Genomic DNA, 26153 nt, shown 5'->3' with positions numbered 1-26153 from the left:
TTTTTCTCTACAGTGCTTGCCACCATTTGAGACAGTCTATTCACTGGTTTACTTGTTTGTTGTCTGTTTGTCTGTCTCCCCCATGTCAGCTCCATGAGCACAGAGACTTTGTCAGTTTGTACTTGTGTCCCTGGTGCCTGAGCAGTATCGGCCGTGTCCTCGGCACCAATTAAGAGACACAGAGGGACCTAGAACACACATGAAAGGGGGAATCAAGTTTGGAGTCTTTCATGCTAAGCTCACTATCTGGGTGTTGGCTACTTTAGGAGACTGCTAAGAGCACCATTTGGGCTCTCTCTGCACCCTCAGATTTAGCTCACTTTGACCCAAGCCCTAGTCTCACAGCCTACGTAATGAGTCCAGTGCAGGCTCAGAGATTGGAAGAGGCTTTTGGAAATGGTGAGTTGGATCCAGGCCTGGAAGGGTAGGTGGAGTTGGGTAGGCAGAGGACAGTGGGACAGCATGGGCTGGCACGGCTAGTGGTGCTTAGGTGAGATATGAGGGGCTGGCACCTTTGACAGATTTTCTGAAAGGCTGCTCCCTAGGAAGGCCATCATCACCACTCCTTCTGGTGCTGACGCAGCAGGGCTTTGGGGGAGAGGTCCCAGCACCACCCACCCATGGTTCTTCTCCCAATATCAACACCAGTCCCAGTCTGGACTTCGATTATTTTCAGAATGTTTTCCTTAGCACTGAAGTAAATCTGTGGAAGGAAGTTTTTCCTTTAATTAATTATTTGTTAATTGAAGTATAGTCAGTTACAATGTGTCAATTTCTGGTGTACAGCACAATGTCCCAGTCATGCATATACATACCTATATTTGTTTACATATTTTTGTGAAAGGAAAATTATTCCTCAATAAAGCAAACCTACAATATCTCTGGACAGGCAAGAATGAGACAGCCCTACCTCAGTCAATCTCTGGAGAGACAAGAGTGAATCTGTCCCTAAACAAAGCAAGGTCTGACCTCTGCCAGGATGTTCTGAAGTCCTCTGCCTTCAGACACAGACCTTGCCACACCCAGGCCATTGATACCAGGTTCCATAGTACATCATGCTGGGTTTTGAAAGATGTGAGGGGGATTTCCTAACCTTCTTGGCTGTTCCCATCAGACCTGCTCCCATCCCATCACCGCTGCCCTCGGTATTTTTTGCAGGGAAGTTTTTTCTTGAGTACAAGCTGTGTCTCAAAAGATTTTCCTACCCAGGAGGAGAGGGGGAGTTTACCACCAGTGTGGTGTTCAAATTGGACTGGGTGGGTCATTCGGGATAGGTCTAGGATAAAGAGTCAAAGAGGTCATGAAAATGATGATAGCAGGGATAAAGGTGCCCAGAGGCTTCCCAACCTGTCATAGGTAGTATGGCAGGTAGGCAGGTTGCTGGCTGCAGAGGCCTCTATCTTGGCTCTATGTGCTAACCTGCCTGGGATCTGGGCTCCTCTGAGCCCCAAAGACCCTGTTCTTTTGGAGAAGGGCTGGGCCCCAATCCACAGAGGCTTCCTCTAGACCCTCACTGACTTCTTCCACAATTCTGTCTGGGTCTCCCCGGAGGTGGGTCCTCACTCTGGAGGGCAAGCTGTCCTGAAGTTGCCCTCCCAGAGCTTGCCCTCGCTCAGGGCTCTTGTCTCAAGACATGTGGGGCTGGCCTGGGAACTCTCTTCCCTCCATTACAATAAGGATCTTAACCTTGTTTGGGCAACAGACCCCTTTGGCAGGCTGGTGAGGCCCATGGAGCCCTTGCCAGAATAATGCTTTTAAATGCATAAAGTAAAACACACTGGATAAAAAAGAAAACCAATTGCACTGAAATGCAGATAGTAACATATTTTAAAATATGGTATAGTAAGGCATGTGTTTCTTGTTAACGCATTAACAAAGAAAATCTAGCATTGGATCTCACATCTATCATAATCTCATAAATGATACTTTAAGGTACCTGCAATGACTGTTATATGATAGAGAAATACCTGATTTCTTTTGGTGACAAAGTCTCAGATGCTGCTAACACTAATGTGGTCTGTTGCCTACATTCAGAATGCAAGGAAATGTCATAATTCAGTAGAGGCTAATCAAAATAATGGGGTAATATTTTTCCCACCCAAGTTCATGGGCCCCAGGATAAGAGGGATGCCTTTGACCTTTCACTTTTATTGCCTCCTGGGGCTAGAATGAGGACATGTGGGGAGATGTGGAGGGGTGCACAAAGCAAGAATACTGCACAACATTGTAAAATGACTATAATTCAATAAAAAATTAAAAAAAAGAATACTGCGCCCTGGTTTCTCATTTGTAAAATGTATTTATTTTAAATTAACAAGAAGAATTGCATTTGTTAAGAATTCAGGCAATATAGATTTATCCCTCAAACCCTCTTTGCTCCAGAGGGAAGCTTGTTATTTTATTTCTCACTCTCTCTCACTCACACATGCACACCCAAATAAAATTAAAAAAGTAATATTGAAATATATTTGTCTTGGAAAAAATCAGATTATTTATTTATTTTTTATTGAGGCATAGTTGATTTACAATGTTGTATTCGTTTCTGGTGTACAGCATAATTATTCAGTTATACATATATATATACATATTTCCTTTTTGGTGTACAGCATAATTATTCAGTTATACATATATATATACATATTTCCTTTTTCATGTTCTTTTTCATTATAGGTTATTACAAGATTTTGAATGTAGTTCCCTGTGCTCTACAGTAGGACCTTGTTGTTTTTCTATTTTATATATAGTTGTTTGTATCTGCTAATCCCAAACTCCTAATTTATCCCTCCCCCCACTTTCTCCTTTGGTAACCATATAGAAACAGTCCTTTATCAAATGCAAGTAGGATCATGCTGTACACACTCTCTTGAAACTTGCTTTTTTCTCCGTTAACAGTGGGTCTTGGATGTCCTTCCATGTCAGTCCATACGCTGCTGTATTCTTGATTTTTCTTATTCTTTTTACTGCCGAGTAGTATTTAATACTATGCATATATGTGTTTTAGTTTATTTAGTCATTGTCTTCTCAATCAGATTTTAGTTTTTTTCAGTTTTTCAGTGTTTTAGACAATCTTGCTGTGAACACCCTTGCTTGTGCCTCTTGGGTATATAGCTGGATGTCTAAGTGCTAGGTCAGAGGGGGTACATGTTTTGAATTTTAATAGATATGATTTAGCCCCTCTACCCATTGTTTCTAGGGTATGGGTGGGGCACCCAGGCCAGAATTCAGGCTTTAACTTCCCTCTCCCTCACTTCAGTCACCCAAGTCACTCAGTCATCCATCAGCAAGCCATGTTAGTTTCACCTCATCTTCTCTTGCTCTTGCCTGAGTTAATGGATTAGGTCCCTGCTCCCACTCCCCATCCCTAGTCTTGGCCTTTCTATCTCCTACATGACCCACATTGTTCTGCAGTCAGAATTTTCCTTCTTGATCCCCAATCCAATCATGTCCTCCTCTGACTCAGTGGTTCCCCATTACGCTTAGGGTAATTTCTAAGCCCTGTTGCTGGGTCTACTTGCATCACTTGGCTAGGCCAAACTCTCCAGCATCCTTCCTCCCTGGCCTCTCACCTCATCTGTATTTTCCTCTAAATTAAATCAAATGTTTCCTTTAATTATGGATATGGGCAACAAATCATGCAGCTGAGTCTTTGCAACAGATATTTGTTTGCCACGAATATTTTCATGTCACATTACAGTTATAAATATTTTGAAAGGTCATTTATACTTCAGAGTTACAGTAGTTATTAGACACTGTCTCCCCCACACTAGATCTCGTGTAGTATATCAAGGAAGAAGCACATATTATATTACATTTTAAAATAATTTGGTAAAAATATTTCAACATAACTGATTTCCTTTATAACCTGATGTATTTAATTTTTCCTATTTTATTGTTCTTAGAAGGGGTCTATAGGGCTCACCAGACAAAAAGCCCAAGAATCCCTGTATCAGATGAGGAAAGGCCAATACTGACTTATATGCTGGGACCCCTCTTGCCTGCACCAACGGCAGACATTACTAACCAATCATGGCAGTCTTTCCAGCAGATGCCTCTGTGGGCATTTTCCACTGACTGATCTGTGTAGACATATGAGGCCAAATTTATTTGTTCTTACTTGTCTGTAGTGAACTATATGAACCAACGCAGAATAAAGCAAGGCAGGGGAAGGGTATGATTAAGTGCTTCTTTGGCAGGCACAGCAAATTAGAGCAAAGTTTGAAACTGAAAGTGAGAAAGGCATTAGAACAACAAGAAACACTATCATGGAACACTCCAGAGTAAGGTATTAAAGGAAGGACATAATTTTGAGAGATGGAGAAAGGAAGGTGAAATGGTATTCAGGGTGGGGAGAGGGGAAAGAAGGGTGAGAGGGAAGATTATATAAGCAAAGGTGCAAGGATGGAAAGAGCAAGAAATACCAGGAACACTGTGGGGACCAGGCTTTAGAGAAGTTGTGATAAATGAAGCTGAGGTATCAACTTCAGTAGGAAGGCTTTTAATACCAAGATGAGGAGTTTGGTCTGGGAAGTCCCTAAGAGTCAGTGAGCAGAAGACAAAGGGTATATCAGTTTGCTTTTGCTATGTAACAAAACACCCCAGAATTTAGTGACTTAATACTATAATTATTTATTATTTCTCACTAATCTGTGGGTTGGCTGAGTGGATCTTCTGGTCTGGGCTGGCTTAGCTGATCTTGGTGGTTCCCTCATGCATATTTGATTGGCTAATGGATTGGATAGGGACTAGCTGGTTCAGGATAGCCTCATCATATGGTCAGCATTTGGCTGGCTATTGGCTGGGCCACATGGCTTCTCATCTTTCAGAAGGCTAGCCTGGGCTTGTTGGTGGCTAGGTAGATTTCCAAGAGAGGTGGAAATGCACATGGCCTCTTGAAGCCTATTCAGTATTGGCATTGTGCCACTTCGACCGTATTCTATTGGCCAAAGCAATTCACAAGACCAGCCCAGATTCAAGAGGTGGGGAAATACTTTTCCTCTTGATAGAAAGAGATGCAAAGTCACATTGCAAAGGGTGTGGACACAGGAAGAGGAACAACTGTGGCCACATTTGCAATTAATATATCACAGAGGGTTTGAGAGTAGTTGGTGGAACGTGAAACAGTAAGAAAAGAGCCCTGTGGACAGGGAGACTGGCTGGGACGCAATCACAGTAGTGATTGGGAAGAAAAGGGTTAGATGATTGCCCAGACACTCTAACGGGAAAGACTAGGGATGGGGGACAATAGAGGAAATGGGGAGGAAACAAGTCTCTGACTTTGAGGTCTGAATGGGCCAGGCAAGGGACAAAACCATTCACAGAGCTAGGGTGTCAGCAGGTGGCTGCTGGTGAAAGGCCTGTCTGATTTGGAGCCCTGCACCAGAGGGGCCTTGGAGGCCTTGGGAGATGGCAGCTTGAGTGTGCATTTGAGTCCTGAGGCCTCTGCTATCTACAAGCTGGGAGGGATCATCAAGCCCTTTGACATCTCCTGGGCTTGCTGTTCCCCTCCGTAGGGTAGGGGGAGGAATTCTAACCTTGAAGGGCTGTTGGATGATAAATTGAGAGGCACAGTAAATGGAAGCATTTTGTAAACTCTCCTGGGATGAACATTTATTAGTGGTTTTATGGCTTGGTTTTGTTTTTAATTCAAGAGATATTAGCCACCCAGGGATTGTGACTAGGACAGACCTAGGACAGGGCATGAAGGGGGAAGTGGAGGGCTCAGGGTTTGAGGGAAAAGGCTGCTGTTAGGAGGTGAGAGGAAAAGAAGGATCCAGAGAGAGGGGGCATGATCTGTCCACAGTCCCTCTGACTTGGGGTTGGGAAAGTCTTAAGACAGTCACAGTGTGGGGCACTCCCTATGGCTGCTCTGTGCTCACTCACACGTTGAGCTCAGAGTTGGAAGTCATACTGGGAGCAGTATGGTAGGAGATGTTAGTCTCAGTTAATCTCCCTGCTTGGTCCTCCAAAGGCAAACTCCTGGGTGGTCTGGACTGAGGTCGTACAGCTCCCCACTCCTCTCTTCTTTCTTATGCCTACTGCTCTGAAAAGTCCAGTGGCATCACTACTTCCAGATGTGGCCTCCAGATGTGGCCTGGAGCAGTTCCAGACGGATCAAGGATGCAGAGGCAGTAGCCAACCTCCTGGCTTTTCCTCCTCCCTTCTTCTCCAATGGGGCCTGCCCAATGTTTTCCCTCCTCTGCCTTCCTTCCACCACTAGGTCAGGGTACCAGGTACCCAGAGGCACTGGTGGGTGGATAAATAAATACCTGTTAGGAATAAACCTGAGCCAGACAGATGCATCTTTATTCGTGTTGGAAGGAGCTTATAACAGGGAGAGTGGAAAACTCTCAAATGTTTCCGTTCTAAGCAGTTCCAGCGGCTCTTGGAGGAGGAAGTGAGCTGTTTCCCTGGCTGGGGAGCTGCCAGGGAACTGGGCTCAGGGCCAGCTGGGGCCTGGGAGGAGCTGCTGAAATCTTCCCTCTGAATGGGAACAGCCTGGGTCCTGGTGTCTTACCAGGATGGAGCCCCAGTTAGGGGGAAAAGGCAGTTGTTTTATTAGTAATAGACCATGCTACCAACACAGCTGGTGCTGCTAAGAGTGAGTCCTTTGGTTGCCCAGGCAAGTGTGTATCAATGTACTATGTGCTTGAGTTCCCGAGGGCTCATGTTCAAATGCAGACTCTGACTCTGTCCATGTGGAGTGAGGCCTGGAGTTCTGCATTGCTCTCCTTCAGGTGATTCGAAAGCTGCCTGTCTATAGACCACATTTTGAGTAGGAAGGGTACTAGACTAGACATCCAGAACATATCTAAACTTTTGACACTTCTCTATTTTTTCTTGCAGGTTTTCCTGATTTTTTTTTTTAAGTTCAAAAAATATCAAAGAGTAGACAGTGGAAAATCTCCTATTTCTGGCCTCAGCAACCCAGTGATCCCTTCCTGTGGCCAAACAGTTTTGTTGGCTTTTGTCTATGTCCTTCCAGGGATGTGTGATGAATATTCAAGCAAGTGTGCATATTCTCTTCTCTCTCCTTGCCCTATTTTGAATCTCATCTCATATATCCTGTTTTGCATTTTGCTTTTTTCACATAACAACCTACCTTGGACATCACACCAGTTCCTTCTTTCTGTTTTTAAAGTCATACAGTTTCATTACAGCTTCCTGGGCAAATCCCTTTCAATGGACACTTGATTACGTCCAATCCTTTGCTCTTGCTGACAGTGGTGCAACGAATAACTTAGCATCCTATTATTTCTCCTGGGTGTGAGTCTATCTGGAAGATAAAGGTCTGCAAGAGGAAATGTAGGGCCAAAGGATATATGCATTTGTAAGCTGGATGAATATCTCCCCAGAGTTTGTGCTAACAACGTCAGAGACAGACTATTTCCCATCTCTCAAAGCCACATGTTAACAAACTTTCTGATATTTGCCAATTTGATATACAAAAATGATCACTGCTCCTTTTGAAGCTCTCTCCTCCTTTAGCTTCCATCATTCTCTTCAACTATTTATCAGAGGGTCATTGCCTTCATCCTCTCTGTTCTAGCAGCCATATCAGGTGCTGGGAATCTAATAAGAAATAGCATGAGTCATCCTTGTGCTTTCCTCTAGTGGGAAAGACAATTAATTAGCCGATAATTCCTGATAAGCATGAAGAGTGCTCTGAATAGGGGGTGACTTCTTAACACAGAGCTACTCAAACTTCAGTGTGCTCTTGCATCAACCTGTGGATCTCGTCAAAATGCAGATTCTGATTCAGCAGGTCTGGGGCAGGGTCTGGGAATCTCCCAGTTCTAACAATCTCCCAGGTGAAGCTGGGACTGCGGGTCCCAGGACCATATTTTGAGTAACAAGGGCCTACAGAACTTCTGTAAAAGAACTGGATGGTAAATATTTTCAGCTTTGTTAGACACCTGGTCTCTATGGCAGCTGTTCAATTCTGATTTGACAGCAGCATAGACAATATGTAAATGAATGGATGTGGTTGTGTTCTGATAAAATTTTATTTACAAAATGGGCAGTGGGCTGGGGATTTGTCCAGCAGTCTATGGTTTCCTGAACCCCCGTGTGGAACATCATAGGCATCCAATAACTACTTGTTGAAGCAATGAGTGAAGGGTGCTATTTGAGTACTAGCCAGGGCCTGGACTCACCTCGGGATCAGTGGTACCTGGAGGAATGGTGTAGTAGTACCAGCAAAACAAAAACCAGAGTTTAACTGGAGGTAATTAAATGCATGGAATTGTTTAGACAGTCAGTGGAAGAGCTGAGAAGTCAACCAGGAGCAACCCAGAAATTAACAACAGCAGGAAGCTGTTACCGCCCTGGGGAAGAGGAGAAGGGCGGAGATGGTATTACTGGGGCTCATGTCACCCAGTGGGAGCTGGAACCATAGGGAGGACCCAGCTGTGGTCGAAGTCCTGGGAGGAAATACCTTTGGAATCTCCCTTCTTCTTTCACTCCAGTCTCCCATCGATTGGCCAGACCCAGCTGTGATCTAATTTACACAGGAAGCTGCAGGGGCCAACCCCTGTCATATGGAATAGAGCAGGAGAAGTCAAGTATAGTCTGAAGCCAACAGGTCAAGGCCCAGCCAAAGGGACACTTAAAATGAGACTGGAAGTGCAGGTAGTAGACCAGGCATATGGGAGGGGAAGGCTGGGTGTTTCAGGCACAGAAAGTAGGCACAGGGCATGTAGGGGTGCGTGTGTGGGATGAGACCAGCAGGGAGGCCACTCCCTTAGGCAGTATGAGATTTATGCTTTAGAACAGGGAGGGGGTGGATGGGTGGGTAGCAAATGTCTTTGTCACATAGTGTTCTTTGTTTTGTGTTAAAAACATGTAAAAACGTAGAAACCATTTTTAGCTCACAGGATGCACAAAAACAGGCCACAGGCAGCCTTGCAGCCCATCACAGTTTGATGGCCTGTTGTAGAAAGATCCACTTTAGAAGAATGGGTTTGGGTGGACACGAAGCTGAGAGAGGAGACAGAGAGGTAGGAAAGGAGGCTGCTAAAGATGCCAGGCAGGGGATGGCAGGAGCCCAAATGGGGAGCATCACGGTGGAGAGAAGGGATGACTTAGAGATGTGCAATGGACAGAATGTGGAATGGCTGGTCTGAATAGAGGGCTGGGCTGGATCTGGAGGGATTTGCTGACACATTGGATGTTCTCCTGATGATCTTGGAACCCTTTCCTCGCTTGCTTTAGGGAATGAGAGGAAATCCTGTCCTGCTGGCAGTGCACTTCCCTCTGCACCCCCACCCTACCCACTCTCTTTAGGTAGAACAGTGGGGGAGCAAGTTGTGCTGCCTCTTAGTAAGCCAGGAGTCGGCTGCCCAGGTGTCGGTGACTCACTGGTTGCTCACGGTAAAATATGGGTAGTAAGAATCTTCTGTCTTCAGTTTCAGGCCTTAGCTGCCATTCCAGAATGACAGAGGACATCCCACCAACATTCTGTGACATCTCCCTGTGGCATTTGGGTCCAGAGTAGAGATGAGGGCTGGAAAGTCCCTTGCCCAGCCCTAAGCTCAGACACCTACTGGGAGCCCCTGCCATCATCTTGATCGTCAGCTGACTGTGGCAGAGACAGGGCCGAGATGCTGTCTTTGTTTGGGCTCCCCTAAAAGAGGAGGCAAGGATTTGTGTGTAAGCAGTTCCTTGCACTAGGAAGGAGTCAGGAATTGAGGCAGCGGAGGGAAGCAGCCCATATTGGGTGCAATATGGAGCCAATTACCACTGTGGGCAACTGGAACTGAGTACTGCTGGGGAGCTCTGGACTTCAAGGTAGAACATATACCCCCAGAATTCTCCTCTCTGAGGAGCGAGGTAGCTAGGGTATATTCATCAACTCCCATGAGTCACAGACGGATGGATCCTCCAAGAGGGGTTGATTCCCTGGTGCGTGCAGCCTGCTACCTAGCCTTCGGCAGCTCAGGGCACTCAAAGGGACTGCAAAGTGGGCTGGGCAGGTTTGAGCCCCCTGCCTCTTGTCCTGATTATTTGGGACCTGAGACTCTTCACATAACTGGGAACAGATGGAATTGTTTGTTACACAGGAAAAGCTAGCTGATACACAGTCCAACTTCTGCAATACCTGCCCCCCAGGTATTCTATCTGTCTGTTTCCTTCATTGATGGAGAAGATACCGGCAAACAGAGGGCCTGTTTCAGGTTTTATAAGGTCCTGTGTTGTCTGTATTCATTGATGGCATGCATGTAGATACTCCTCCACCCTGATATTTAAAAATATCTCTGCCCAAGCCCACTCTGGCCTGGCAGGCTCCTACAGTAATGTGCCAGAGCAGAAGGAGGGGCTGAGGGTTGAAAGAGGCCAAGGGCGGGGCCCTGGAGACCACCTCTGTGGACCTGGGAGAGCATCAGGGGTTTATCATAGGATGGAGCACAGGAACGGAACTTGGGAGGCAGCAAACCTGGGTCAAGTTCTGCTTCCACTGCTCATTAAGTCTGTGTCCTGGGGTAATTTGCTTTTTTATTCAGAGCTTCAGTTTCTCTAAGAGCAGAGTTAGGTTTTGTGGTGCCTGAAGCTGAAACAAGTTGGGAATGCTCTTTAAGCAGAAGAATATCTAAAACTCTCATAACAAAATTATGATTATAAAATTGCAGGACTTTGGAAGAGGCTCTGGCTTCCTTAGCTTTGCAGTGAATTGCTTCTGCTTCTGGCTTCCTCAGTTGTGGAATAGGAAAGGTAATAATAGTGATCGACAAGGATTGCTTTGAAGGTCAAATGAATACACTGTATGTGGGTGTCCTAGTGGATGGGATCTAGCAGGAAGACAAGAAATGATTGCATGGGGCGAAAGGGCTCATGTCGTGGCTGGTGGGTGGGCTTCTGGGGGAGAGATGGAGCGGCATGAGGAGCAGAAGAGTGGAGAAGGACGGTGTGGTACCTATACTTCTACCAGGCCCCTAAGGCTCACAGAGAGTGTCTACAGGCAGACGCAGGAGCTGATTTCATGAGGGTCTTTGTGAGGTTCTGGAGCCCAAGTAAGTTTGGGAAAGGTTCTGAAAACAAAATCGGGAGAAACATGTATCTTCTTCTAGAGTAAGAGGCTGAAATGGGGATTGTTGAGCAAGTGATTTATTGAGGACATGCTCTCAGAGAAGAATGGAAGGGAGGAAGGGAAGCAGGACAGGTCAGGGGAAGATGCTCAACAGGGAGACGGTCTTAGCTGGAGTCTAGCCTCACCCTGACCCCACGGGGATCTGTGGGGTGTGAGTGGACAGAGATTTGTCCCATTCTGAGGGAAGCAGGGCAGGCTTTCCCTGATGTTCCAATCAGTTTTTGGGAGGAGGATGGATAGTATAACCTCCCAGAGTCATCCATCCATCAAGAGCAATTCTCAGGAGAAGGGGGCAGCCTTTGCAGCAGTTGCTGGATGGTTACGCTGGCCTGGGAAAGGGCATCTGGGCAGGGCACTAACAGAATCTACTACAACGGTCCTCTCCCCATTTCTGCAGGATGCTCAGACCTACCGTGGTATGGGGTTGGCAACGTGGGGAGTGCAGGGGGACGAAGGAATGAAATTTAGGAGAGCCCACAGTGCTGATCTTTGGGGCACTCTGACAGGGGCTGTGGACAGGTGCTGCCCCCAAGTGGCTTCTAAGGACTTGGCTTTCTAGAAGGGGCCCCTGTGCTAAGCTCATGTGCAACAGCCTGGGGAATTTCAGAAATAACTGGAGCAAGTCGAGGGACTCTGGAGCACCTGTGGTCTGCAGCTGAGGGTAAAAGCCCATGAAACGTGTGTTTTTCCTATTAATGCAACCTCTTTGTGTCCATGGGCTGGAAAGGCCTGGAGGAACTCCGGGCTCATGTGCTCATGTGGAAAAGGGCTTTGTCAACTCTGAAGTACAGGATGATTTCCAAGACCATGAACATGGTCAGTTCCCTGCCCTGTGGAAGGACCACTGGTTGGTTCAAAAAGAAGGGGAGATAAGCAGGAGGGTATGACTGTTGGTGACTCTGGGTTCATATCCCTCGCTGTGTCCTATTGTCAAAGTTAATGTTATTTCTCTTTGGTGAGATGGGTCTTAGGAAAAAGCAACTAGAACTGGCATGTGGTGTAGGTAGGAGGTAAAATGGACAACCACCTTGGAAAAGTGTTTGGCAGCCTCATGAAGTTAAACATACACTCATCGTGTGACCTAGCAATTTCACTGCTAGATATTTACCCAAGAGAAATGAAAGCCCACTGTATTAGGTATCGACTGCTGTGTACTAAATTATGCCAAAGCCTAGCAGCTTAAAATAACAATAAATATCTGTTATCTTCACAATTGGGTCAGGAATCCAGGAGCAGCTTTGCTGGGTGGTTCCGGCTAGAGGTCTTTCATCAAGCTGCAGTCAATACGGTGACTGGCCAACAAGAAGTCTTGATGGAGCTGGAAGATCTGTTCCCACTCACTCACACACACTTGGCAAGTTAGCGCTGAATGTTGGTGAGAGGCTTCAGTTCTTTTCCACATGGACCTCCCATGGGGCTGCTTAAGTGTCATCACATGGCAGTTAGTTTTCCCCAAAACAAGTGATTGGAAGGAGTAAGGCAGAGGGTAAAGTACAGCTCAGTGTTAGAGCGCATGCTTAGCATGCACGTGGTCCTGGGTTCAATCCCCAGTGCCTCCATATAAAAATAAAACAAAAAAACAAAACCCCTCACACAAAGCCCAATTCCCCTCTCCCCCCAACAAAAAAAGAGTAATGCAGAAGTTGCAATGTCTTTTAAGACCTAGCCTTGGAGGACACACTGACATTTCTGAAATAGCCTACTGACTACTTGGCCAGCTCTATCCAATGTTGGAGTGATGACACAAGGTCTTGAATACCAGGAGGGGAGGATCAGTGGGGACCATCTCGGAGGCTGGTGACGACAGGCGTTAACACAGTCATGCCTCGTCTGTTCTGCACATACATGAGCAACACATACACCTTTGGCATTCTGAGATTCTAGTATGGATTCTGAGTATCCCTGGGGTGGGTATGTGGCTTTGCTTCCAGTGAAGAAGAAAGACTGCAGTGCTCAGCAAGATGCTGGGCAGAGAAGCTGGAGTGGATGCGCTCCTGAGTGAACATGTCTCAGGAGCAGCCCAGTGTGGAGGGTGGCTTGGTGCAGTTTGATTAGACCTAATGGGAGGAAATGGAGGGATCACTTGGCTTCCATTTTTTAAAAAAATATGCGTTGAAACAAGAGTCCAGGACCCTCAAGGCAGCCTCTCAGCTGGTGTGTCAGCAAAGCATGGATATAGAAGCACTTTAATGAAGAGGCAGCTCCAAACCCAAGGGCTTGTCTTTTCCTCATCCTGGAGCCTCCCCAGCAGGGCAAGGAGCCTGTGAGGGGTTTCTCGTCTGTGCCACAAAGCCAGAGCACTGTCAGTCCTCAAATCATGGTCTCATGAGACCCCTCCTGTCTTCCAGGTTGGAGAGCAGGACTTACCCTCCACTTGTTAAGGACCCCTATTATCCAATCATGCGCTTTAATAAATAGGTAACTCCAACAGAGTTGTGGTGAATTCTGATTGCTGGGCTCCTCTCTAGGAAGCTGAGTTCTAGGCTGAATATATAAGTCCTCAGACCCCAAGCCTTCTCCCCCTATCCCACTAGCTCAGCTTCCAGTCTGGGAGCCTTGTGGAGTTGGGGTTGTAACCCTCTCTCCATCTCTGTGGGCTGGGTAAGGGAATGGAGGCAGGAAAACAGGATGTAACCTCTAGTCCTTAAAGGCAGCCTGTGCTTCCATAATGAATTTTGGACCCTCAGTAAAGGAATTTTGAACAAATGCAAAAGTTTGAGGACCCGCAGACAAGCGGACCCCTTCTTTTTCATCACCAGAGCCGGCATTGCTTAAGGATGTGGGTGAAGGGATGAGAATGGTAGGGAAAGGGAGGCACTAGCCCTTTAAAGGGGAAGCCAGGGTTTGCAGAGCAATGTAAATTAGCATGTAAATGGATCTGTAAAATCAGACTTGAGACCCAGGGGCAGTGGACTTGGATGAACCAAAGGATCTTCGCACCAGTTTGCCCAGCCCTGAATCTTGGTTCCCTGCTGGATGTGAGAAGAGGTGACACAGCTCCAGAATTTCTATAAAGGAGGCGCTGGGGTAGGGGGTGCAATCTGGCTAGGAAAGTGGGAGATGGAGAGTCACTGAACTGACCTGAGAACCACACATTTTGTTGATTGTATGTTTACTACAGGGTGGCTTTGACTCTCAATTTTCTCTCTCTTTTCTATTAATGTGACAGCAGGAATCAATGTTACTTTAATAACTCCTCTATCTGATTATCTATTTTGGAATTTTGTAAACGATTCTTCTCTTGTGTGTTCTTTTACCAACAGAATTTAGCTCTTCTCATTATGCATGATGGAATTTGACATCTTTTGATGTATTTGCCTGGTTCTAAGGTTATTCCAGTGGCCAGTGCAAATCTCTTCCTGGAGCTCCAGACTCAAGTAGCCCAGCATCACCTAAACAACCTCTGGATGTCTCGTGGAGACCTCAACCTGAACATATCTGAGATGGAATTCATAGTCCTCCAAAATCCAGTTCTTTTGAATAGTCCCTACCCCCACACCATCCAACTAGTGCCCAAGCCAGAAGGCTGAGATCAGTCTGGACACCTCCCTTGCTCTCAATTCTCCCTGAAGCAATCTATTTCTAAGTCCTGAGACCTCTTGTCTGACATCTTGACAATTTCAATGACTCTTAACTGGTCCCTCTGCACCCTCTCTTATGACACTCCCATCATGCCATTGCCAATACCAATCTGCACACAGATGTCAGGGTTATTTGCGTCCTCCACCCCGAGGCACTAGTTTATCTGTGTGACATTGGGGAAGTTGCTGCTCCTCTCTGAGCCTTCGCTCCCCATTGGTCAAAGAGAAATTGGTCTAGAGACTTGCCAAGGACCAGCACAGATTAATTTCTGGGGTGTTGTGGCACTGAGGGGCTGACTGCATTCTGGATAGAGAGTAACCCCGTGGTAGGGTGGGGGACACCCTAGGGTCCAGGAACTGCAGGGTAAGCAGTACTTGGAGCCATAGGCTTTCCATGTTTTTGCAGCCTGCCAGCCACTTCCTGCTACCAAGAGAGAAGAAGTGTTGTAAGTGACTTCTTCTGAAATTCATGTCTGTTTTAATTGCTCCCCCCCTCCACATACCAAAAATACGTATCTGCTCCTTTCCTATTCCTCAACTTCAAACCCAGCCCAGTCTAACCCAGGTTCTCACCACTGTGAACTTTCCTATATTCATTATTAAAAAAAACAAACAAACTTTATTTTGGACCCGGGGGAGTGTCAGGGAAAGAAAATATGGCAATCCTAAGTGTGTGTGCACACATGACAGCATTGCTTTAGGTGTGCACCACAGATTTTGCTATGTTATATTTTCATTTTCATTTTAGTTTGCTCTATTTTAAAATTTTCCTTGAGTGTCCTCTGTGATCCATGAATTAGTCTGAAGTATGTTGTTTAATTTCCAAGTGTTTGGAGATTTTCCAGTTACCTTTCTGTTATTGATTACATTGCAGGCAGAGGACGCAGTATGATTAAATTCTTTTAAACTTGTTGAGGTTGATTTTATGGTCCAGCATATGGTCTATCTAGGTATATGTTCCCTGGGTGCTTGAAAATAATGTATTTTTGATATTATTGGGTGAAGTGTTCTACAAATGTCAATTAGATCCTCTTGCTTAATGGTACAATGGAGGTCTTCTATACTCTTGCTGATTTTCTTCTAATTGTTCTATCAGTTATTGAGAAAGGGGTGTTGAAGACTCCAACTACGGTAGTGAATCTGTCTATTTCTTCTTTCAGTTCTATCAATTTTTGCTTCACGTATTTTGCAGCTCTGTCATTTTGTGCACACACGTTTAGAATTGCTATATCTTTGCAGATTGTCCATTTTATCACTATATAAAGTCTTTGGTAATTTTCTTTGCTCTGAAGTCTATTTATCTGATATTAACATAGCCATTTCTGCTTTCTCTTGGTTAATGTTTGCCTGTTATAACCTATCATATTTTTTTACTTTTAACCTACCTATATTGTTATATACGAAATGAATTTCATATGGACAGCATGTCATACTTTTAAATCCCTTCTGCCATTCTCTGTGTTTTAATTGGTGCTCTTTGATAATTTATATTTAATGTGATTATTTATGCTAGCCTGCCATTAGAGTCCAAGAATATACCTACACACATCTGGTCAATTGATTTTTGACAAAGGTACAAAGGCAATTCACTGGAGAAAAGATGGTATTTCCAACAAATGTTGCATGAAAAATTGGATATCCATATGCAGAAAAATGCACTTTGATCCATACACGACAACACAAAAAGTGAACTCACAAGTGATCACAGCCCTAAGTTTAAAATCTAAAATTATAAAATGATGAGAATAAAACATGGGAGAAAAAATTTATGACCTTGTGTTAGGCAAAAGCTTCTCAGAAAAAACACTAAAGCACAGCTGTTAAAAAATTTAGTAAGTTGTACTTCATCAACATTAGTAACTTCTGCTCTTTGAAAGACACTGTTAGGAGAATAAAAACAAGCCAAAGATTGGAAGAATGGTATTTGCAAATTATGTAACTGATAAAAAGACTTGTATTCAGAATATATTTAAAAAAAAAACTCTTAAAACTCAATAATAAAAAAACCAACAACTCAACAAAAAATGAGAAAAGAAGGGGGAGGGTATAGCTTAAGGAATAGTGTGCATGGTTAGCATGCACAAGGTCCTGGGTTCATTCCCCAGTACCTCCTCCAAAAATAAATAAACAAATAAACCTAAGTACCTCCCCCCACCAAAAATTTTTTTTTAAATGAGAAAAGATATGAACTCATACTTCACCAAAGAAGTGATACAGATGGCAAATAAATGCATAAAAAGATGCTCAATATTCAGCCTCATTAGTCATTAGGAAAATGGAAATTAAATCACAATGAAATCTCACTACATACCTATTTGAATGGCTGAAGTAAAAAGAAAGACCATAGCAAAAATTGTGGCTGGAGATCAACTGAAACTTTGATATGGTGCTGTTGGGAATGAAAATGGTAAAACCATTTTTGAAAAGCTTTGAAAAGGACTTTGGCAGTACCTTAAAAAGTTAAACATACAAATTCTATATGACCAAGCATTTCATTCCTAGTTTTTCACCCAAGAGAAGTGAAATGTTCATCCAAAGATTTGTACGTGAATGTTCCTAGCATCTTTATTTTTATTAGGCAAAAATTATAAACAACCCAAATGTCCATCAACAGATGAATGGGCAAACAAATTGTGATATAAAATGGAATACTGCTCTGAAATAAAAGTAAATTATTGATGCAACAACACAGATGAATCTCAAAATAATTGTGCTGAGTGAAAGACGTCATTAAAAAGGGCTTTTTAAGTGGGTTCCAAGGAGACACAACTATGATAGATGGAGAAGGAGGTAAGGCATTCGTCTTGAAGGAATAGCCTTGGACCATTTGTTGAGTTAACCTTTTAAAGGGAGGTCCAGGGAAGACATGATCCCCTTAATGGCAGCTGGGCAGGACAGTAAGACAGCAAATCCAGGTGTAAATGTTTGTTCACTTTCTGGCTTCATATCTCTTACCATGAGGACCTAAAAAGCCTGAAATTTGAGCAGTTATTTTCGGACTTGGTTCCACACTAGAACCACTTGGGAACATTTAGAAATGATTTTGCCACCTGCAGACATTCTCATGAAATTGGTCTGGGCTGTAGCCTAGGCATCAGGATATTTTTTTGTCCTTCAATCCTTGTTTACATGCTCTCTCTCTTTTTTTTCATTTTTTCCAGTTTTATTAGGTAGAATTGTTTCAATTTGACTGCTTGTATACAATATATTGCATGTAAATACGTATACACAATGTACTGCATGTATTTTTTTAGTTTACATATATGTACTCAACGTTGTTTCTAAGAACAGTTTAGAGCTTTAGCTTTTTAAACTTACACAGTTATCAAAGAAATAAAGCCAAACACAAAATGAGAATCAACAGAATGTGGTAATCCAATCATAAAGGACAGTCAATTGTGCTTACACATATTCAAGAAATCAATCATCTAAGTTATGAATAATAAGTAGTTCATTTGTGTCCTTTTTTTTTTAAGATTCCACATATAAATGATATATGACATTTTTCTTTCTCTTTCCAGCCCACTTCACTTAGAAGGACGATCTCCAGATCCATCTAGGTTGCTGCAAATGTTATTATTTTATTCTTTTCATGGCTAAGTAATATTCTGTTGTATACATATACCACATCTTCTTTATCCAGTCATCTGTTGATGGACATTTTGGTTGTTTCCATGTCTTGGCTATTGTAAATAGTGCTGCTATGAACATTGGAGTGCATGTGTCTTTTGAATTTAATTTTTTTCCAGGTATATAGGCATCAGGATTTTTAAAATCTCCCCAAGGAAACAAGTGTTTGAGACCATTGCTCTGGAGGGTTGTTAGAAAAACTATGTCTGGATCCTGAAGGAAAGAAAAAAAAAGATAAAATAAAGCCCTCAAATCTAGCAAACACTTGGCCCTTGACACGGCAGAGAAGGAAAGAACCTAAGAATCAGGTTAAAATGTTCAAACCCAGTTAGTGGCCGGTTCCTCAACCATATGATATTTTGAGCATCCATTGATAATCCTTATTCTAATTATTTCACTGGGGGTTGCAGGATTGTTATTTAGTTATTCTATCAGTCCTTTGACATTTATTTACTATTAGTTGAATTCTTGTTTACTTTCTATTTTGCTTTGAGTATCACTATGAACTCACGGATTTTTTATTTTTAAAAGAACATTTTGTAATCAATTATAGTTATTCTTTTTGATTTACTCAAAATGTTCCAAAATTGGTCAGTGGCAGTCCCTTCAAGCTAATGTCTTTGCCCTTTCAGCATGACCCCATGTATTTTTGAGCCCTTCCCTGCTTTCTGCACTGGTAGATGCCAGGTCCAGTGGCGAACAGAGCGTTTGCATGCTGTGAAATTAATACCCCATTACTTGTTTAATTTCTACGGGAGAAGCACCTCTTTACATTAGAAAGATCCAGTGGTCACTATCTGTATTCTTTTCCTGGGACAGCCTAACAAATGACCACAAATGGGATGGCTTCAAAGAGCAGAAATTTGCTCTCTCACAGTTCTGGAGCTGGAAGTCTGGAATCAGGAGGGCTGGTTTCTTCTGAAGGCTCTGAGTGAGAATAAGTTCTGTGCCTGCCTTTAGCTTCTGCTGGTTGCTGGCAATTCTTGACATTCCTTGTAGTATAGACACCCCACTCCAATCTCTGCCTCTGCCATCACACGGTGTTGTCTCTGTGTGTCTGTGTTTTTGCATCCGAGTTCCCCTTTTATTAGAATACCAGTCATTGGAGTAGGCCCACCCTAGGCCAGTATGACCTCATTTTTGGCTTGATTACATCTGTAAAAACACTATTTCCACATAAAATCACATTAATAGGTACTGGAGATTAGGATTTCAACACCTCTTTTGGAGGGACACAGTTCAATTGACATTGCCTTAACTAGTGATCAGACTTACCATCATGTGTAGTCAGACAACTGAACCTTGTGAGTCTCCTGCTATAATGCGACATGATGTCATAGTACCATCTTTGAAGTACTCTTGCTAAAAATGTTTATCCCGAATCTAATTAAGCGTTCTGAATGAACTTCTAGATGACAAGAAATATAGAGGGTAGAAAAACTGAGTAAATGACATCATAATGAAGCAATCTGACAAGTCTGGAATAGGAATGTTCTGTAAGACAACTAGTCTGGTATCCTCAAAAAGCTAATGTCACAGGTAAAAAAAAAAAAGAGGTGTGTATGTGACCAGCACTGCCCAACTTTCTTAATTTAATTGTATTGCTCACTGGGTGAGAGTGTCCATGCCCACTATGGAATATTTTAGGGCAGTGGGTGCTATGACCATGGAAAATTCAGTCAAGGCAATAGTTCCGATGGTTAAGGTGAGGCATGCCTGTTTCTCCTCTATTTTATGTTTAGTGACTCCCCTAAGATTATAAGGGGTATCTCATTTAAATTTAGTGGGATTCCCTGGTATAAGTGTAATGTGAGCGCCACTATTGAAGCATGCGAGTTTGCCAATTGGTGCGTTTCCTCAGGTGCTAAAGTTAACTCAGAACCCATGTTGCAGAGGAGCAAAAGCCAACTGGTGCCCTTTTATCTTTTTACTGTATATGTGTTTATATATATATATGTATATATATATATATTTTTTTTTTTTAAGCAAATTTTGGATTTCCAGTCAGGTTATTTCCGATTTTGGACCTCTGTTTTTGTTTTCTCCCCTTGTATCCAGGTATTCTGGGGGGAGGTTGTTGTTGACTATACTTTGGTGTAGACCCCCCTCTACCCTTCTCATATTTGTGTTTCTTTTTCCAGAGAGCCTCAAATCAGCATCATCAGGGTTAGAGGCCTTCTCCAGGGCAACTGTCAGCTTATTGGCTAAGGGGCACCAGCCTAGGCAAGGGGCAGAGTTGTGTTGATAAGACACCATACTCCATTGATCCCAGAGTCTTTTTTGGCCCCTTTTGAAGTTGTTCAATAGGATCATGGTATCCTCTGGCCCTTTAAGAGAGGCAGGGATACAGCATACAAGACACTTTTCATAAGGATCTGTGCCATGGCACAGCATGGTGTTTTCCCCATCACCCTTTGCATTGGCAGAAGCAGCAGAGGCGTGTAAAACTTGTAGAGTACTAGTGAGCCGTCTGCTTTTAAGAATGTGGCCCTCAGCAAGCCCCACAGTGACTGTCCTCTTTCACGGGAGCGAACATCGTTGAACCTCACTATTGCACAGGGCATTGGTCACAAATCAACAGTCGCAGTGTAAGAGTCGTTCCCCTGAGCCTACCATCAGTGGTGGCTTGGCTGGAATCGAGATATACAATTCACTGAGACACACATGTAGGTCAAAGCCAACGTACACAACCCAGGGCCATTATAAGGAGGGCCCCAATGTCATACTCCCAACCCTAAATGCCAATGATTGAAACTTCCAAAATAGGCTGAAAAAATCTATAACTGGTGCTCACTAGGTCTCAGTAAATGCAGCACAAACAGCACAGCCCAAAATGCAAGCTAACCAGCAAGTAGCAGACTCAGTTAACCAGCCAAAGCAAGAGAAGAGAGCCCTCCAGTAGTGGTCATCATCTAGACACCCTGCTTGCACTGCTATGTTGGGGTTCACCCTGATTCCCTGGGCTGACAACCTATGTTGAAGTATTGAGCAGTGATATGTCATGATGTCTGCAACTGGCTTTGAAAAGCTTCATCCTGAAGGCAGTGGGGAGCCACTGAGGGCTTTAGGCAGAGGAAGGACAAGGTTGATTTGGGCCAGAGAAAAATCCCTGGTGGAGGGGGACAGTGTGCTGCAGCTGGGGAGGAAGGCATGGGAGTGGGCGGAGTGTGGGGAGATGAATTTTAGTAACTGCTTTAATAATCCAGTGAGAGTTGAAGAAGCTCCCCTCTGTGGTGGTGGGAGATGGGGGAGGCCATACTGAGGAGGGAATGAGGTCAAGGTTCACTCATTGGTGGGAACATATTGCCTAGTGGCTAAAAAAAAAACAAAAACAAAAAAACAAAACAAAACAAAAAAACGCTTGGAGCCAAACTACGCATGGGTTCAGGCAGCCACTGGGCACATCATTTAACTTTAGTGTGCCTCAGTTTCCTTATCTATAAAATGGGGTGTACTAGTTGACAAGAGGTGCCATAACAAAGTACCACAAACTGGGTGGCTTAAACAGCAGAAATGTATTTTCTCGGCGTTCTGAAGGCTAGAAGTCTGAGTTCCAGGTGTCCATAGGCTTGGTTTCTTCTGAGGTCTCTCTTGTTGGCCTGTAGATGGCTGTCTTCTCCCTGTGTCTTCAGATGTCCTCCCTCCTTAGGTGTCCGTCCACATTTATTCTTCTCATAAGGACATCAGTCATATTGGATTAAGGCCAATGCTAATGACCTCATGTCAATTTAATTACCTCTTTAAAGACCCTACCTCCAAATACAGTCACATTATGAGGTTATTGGAGGTTAGGACTTTGAATGTGATTTTGGGGGAGATACAGCGTAGCCCATACCGGAGGATAATCATAGGATTTATTTCACAGACTGTGAGGATTAATTGAATTAGGACACATCAAATGCATAGATCAGTGATCAGAAATGTTTTCCATTGCTAAAGATGACAGATGAAATGACATGAAAATGAGGCAGCCATTTATTTCACAGATGTCCCTAAGCTTCTGCCTCCTGTGAAAGTGGCTCCTTTGAGTCCTAACATTTCTCAGAGCCCAGCACTGTCAGAAGCATCCCCTGCTTGCTTTGGATGTTTCTGAGGTCACGGCTCTCAAGGGTCAAAATCCTCTTTAACCCCCTACTCCCCACATGGCAGCCTGCCCGGGTAGTCCCTTGAAAGCGGCTAAGCCTGTGGTTCTCAAAATGTGGTCTCCAGACCATTAACATCACCTGGGAACTTGCTAGAAAGTCAAATTCTTGTGCCTACCCCAGACTTACTGAGTCAGCATCCCTGTGTGTTAATAAACCCTCCAGGTGAGGACCCTCCAATTTGAGAACCACTAACCAAATGTTGCTTCAGGAATGAAATCTGCTGAAACACCACTTGGGGGCAGCACAGGACTGCCAGGTAAGCACAGGCTAATGAAAACACCCACAAATGCAAAAACCTCCCACAGCCCTTCCTGCCGCCAGTCTTGTCCCAAATCCTCCTCAGTCCTCCCCACACAGTCAGAGAAACCTCTAGAAATGTCAAACCCGATTGTGTCACTGGTCTGGTAGCTCTTGAAGGCTCTAAAGGCCTTTTAACTTCCCAGGCAGCATCTCCTGTCTCATGCATCTTTCACATTGCTGTGTTCTCTTTGTATCTTCCCTGGAGTCAGAACTACCAGGGTTTGAATTTCAGCTCTGCCGTTTACCATGTGGGTGTGGCTTGGGCAAGACACATCATTCTGAGCCTCAGTTTTCCTCATCCGTGAAATGGGAGCAATTAATAAGCCTTTTCTCGAGGGCTATTACTAGAGGGAGCTTGTTTATAAAGGGATTCTAGCCTAGGCTCTCACAGACAGTGCTTCGGATGGAGCAACTCTCTTTCCGCTTGTGCACCGCCAAGCACAGTGTAACGTCAGGGTCCACGTGTTTCATGCCAGGTGCAGTGTGTGCATTTGAGCTCCACACATCTCCCCAGTGTCATAACTGCCACCTACCAGTGCCTGTGTCTCTTTGCCTGGGGCTTTCTCTGGCTGCTGGCACCCACTGTGGTGCCATCTCTGGCTGCTGGCACCCACTGTGGTGCCAGAACCAGAAAACTCCATACAATGGAGATAATAATAGTGCCTACCTCGTGGCACTGCTGCGAGGGCCTTGTTAGTGCCCTGTATGGAATGGGTCCGCAGACTTTTGCTGTTAGGGAGACCTAGCACCTGCTTTTCTCCTGCCCGTCTCTGTGACTCCTCTACCCTCAGGAATGGCCATGTCGGAATATCAGGCAGTGAATGAGGGACAGGGTTTGGGGGAGAGGCCTGAAGGGGCCTGGCTTGCTGGTGACTCCCTGCTCTACCACTGCTGACCTCCTGCCCTTGGGCCATGCAAGCTGGCTCCTGGCCACCCCCTTTCAGGAACTTAAGATGCCTGAGTGGTGTCATAGGATGTAAGAGGACACCAGGCCCTGGGGGCTGCCAGATAACCCTGGTGCCTTGGCAGGGCAGTTGGTGTTTTGTGTGCTCTCAAAACCTGGACCATCTCAGGCTGGGGACCTGGAGGTGACACAGCTCCTCAGCCCACAGCCTGCAGGCACATGGGCACACGACCCTGCCCAACAGTCAGTGATACCAGGATGCCTCCTGGGGGTTGCTTTGCCCTTGGTCTTCATGTTCTGTGTGGGGCTGCCCTGGATGCAGTAGACATACGTCTATATGGCCTGCAAAGGGATTCCAAAAGCACCCTCTCCCCATCCCCAGGCTAAATGTCTCTGCTACCAGCCTGTCATACTGTCTGACTGGGAATGAAACCCTGGGGTGCATCATTGCCCTCTTCCAGCTACTCTGAAAAAGTTAGCAAACTGCATGCAGAACCAGCTGTATAATTTGCAGAGCCCTGTGCAAAATGAGAACGCACGGATTCCTGTTCAAAAAGTATGAAGAATTTCAAGACAGCGGCAGTGCAGCACTAAGCCGAGTGTGGGCTCTGTGGGACAGGACAGGTCACACACCCAAGAGGCCGCCCCTGATTGCAGCCGGTAACCCTGCACATGATGGAGTTCTTCGGCAACTTTCCTTGCACCAAGCAGAAGCCCTGGAGCTGCTCAGAGAAGATGCAAGGACACAAAGTCAAAATCTGTCCCTCACTCAGCTCAGGACACCTGTTGTCTTGGAGACACTAGAGGCCAGTGTTCCCTGCCCAGCTGGCCTTTCTCACTGGGCCACCTCCATGGCAGCGTATGGGGCCGTTTCTGCCTCTGGTCTGGCTGACCTCTGGGCAGGTCCTTACTCATGTGCCTCTACTGTTGTGTTTGCCTCGTCTGTTCTGGGATGTGGGTCCCCTTTTCTCTTCCCTGAACAACCACCAGACCTTTGGATTTAGATCTTAGCAGCCCCTGGGGAGTACCCCCAGACCTCTCCCCATGTACAGGGCTCCTCTAGGCTCTCTCTAGGCCCTCTCCCAGCCCAGGAGGCTGAGCTACATGGCTGCTCCTTTACTCTGGCTCCTGGTTGAGTGTGACTAGAACTGGTGGAACTGGAGGGAGGGAAAAATGAGAGAGGTGGGGCCATTTATTCTCCCAGTTCCTTCCTGTAGCTTTCTGGAGCCTGGCTGTGTCCCTGTCCCAGGTCACAGCTTCTTGTCAGGCTGCCGTCTCCATGCAGCCCTCTCTGCCTCCATGTTTTACTTCTCTGGGCTAACAGCTCCCTGCCTCAGCCCATCAGGACCTGTGGTCATAGAATCCAGCTGTCACTACTGTTCCTGACCTTGAGATCACCCCATATTCTGCCCAAAGCTTTGTAAATAAATCCCTTTATTAAGAATTATCCTAATTTTATATCCTAGAATTATCCTAATTTGAATTTGCATCTGTTTCTTTCTGGGATGCTGACTGGTACTGAAACTGAGTTTTATCCAAAACTTTTTTCCTTTCTGGTCCCATACCTGTTCCCCTCAAGGGAGTATCAAAGAGGGGTATTTGAGGAGTATCAAAGAAAAAGATGGATTGAAACTGAGCAGGACCCTGTGGGGACCTCCTGGGGCAAAAGCCTTTCCATATCCTGCTTCTTGTTTGTAGGAAAAGGGCTTCAGCCTCCTAGACCTTCCCTGAGTTCCAAGGGTAGATTCAAACAGTTACTAATTAGGGGAGTGAGGGAATGTGGAAACAAAGCAAAAGCAGTCAAGAAACAATAGTGCAAAAATAAATATATATATATATATATATATATATATATAAATAAATAAAATTTTAAAATAAAAAGAAAAAGTGGGGAGAGTATAGCTCAGTAGTAGAGTGTGTGCTTAGCAAGCATGAGGTACTGGGTTCAATCCCTAGTACCTCCATTAAAAAATTTTTTTTAAAATAAATAAACCTAATTACCTCCCCTTAAAAAATAAACAAAAAACACAAAGCAAACAGAAAAAAAGAGAAAAAGAAAGAAAGAAAGAGAGAGAGAAAGAAAGAAATAGAGAAAGAAAGAAAGAAAGGGAGAAAGGAAGGAAGGAAGAAAGAAAGGGAGAAAGGAAGGAAGAAAGAAAAGTGCGGTGATAAAGCAGAGTCCTAGTTCCTCCTCAAGGGATATACATAACAACCTGATGTTACCTTGGAGTTGTTCTGCAGGAACGAAGGCCCCCACCCAGGTGGAGGATGGTAACTACATGCTGAGACCCCAGACCCGCTGGAATCAGAAGGGTGGTGATTGAAATTCCTGGAATCACCACCCTGATACCTCACCACCAACCAATCAGAAGAAAGTTATGCACCTTGCAGCCGTCAGCCCTGAAAATTGCCTTTAAAAATGCTTCCCTGAAACCCACTGGGGAGTTTGGTTCTTTTGAACATGGGTCACCCATACTCCTTGCTTGGAACCTGCAATAAACACTGTACTT

Source organism: Camelus bactrianus, chromosome 19 (genome assembly GCF_048773025.1).
Source record: "Camelus bactrianus isolate YW-2024 breed Bactrian camel chromosome 19, ASM4877302v1, whole genome shotgun sequence".
NCBI lineage: Eukaryota > Metazoa > Chordata > Mammalia > Artiodactyla > Camelidae > Camelus > Camelus bactrianus.
This window is presented reverse-complemented; position numbering follows the sequence as displayed.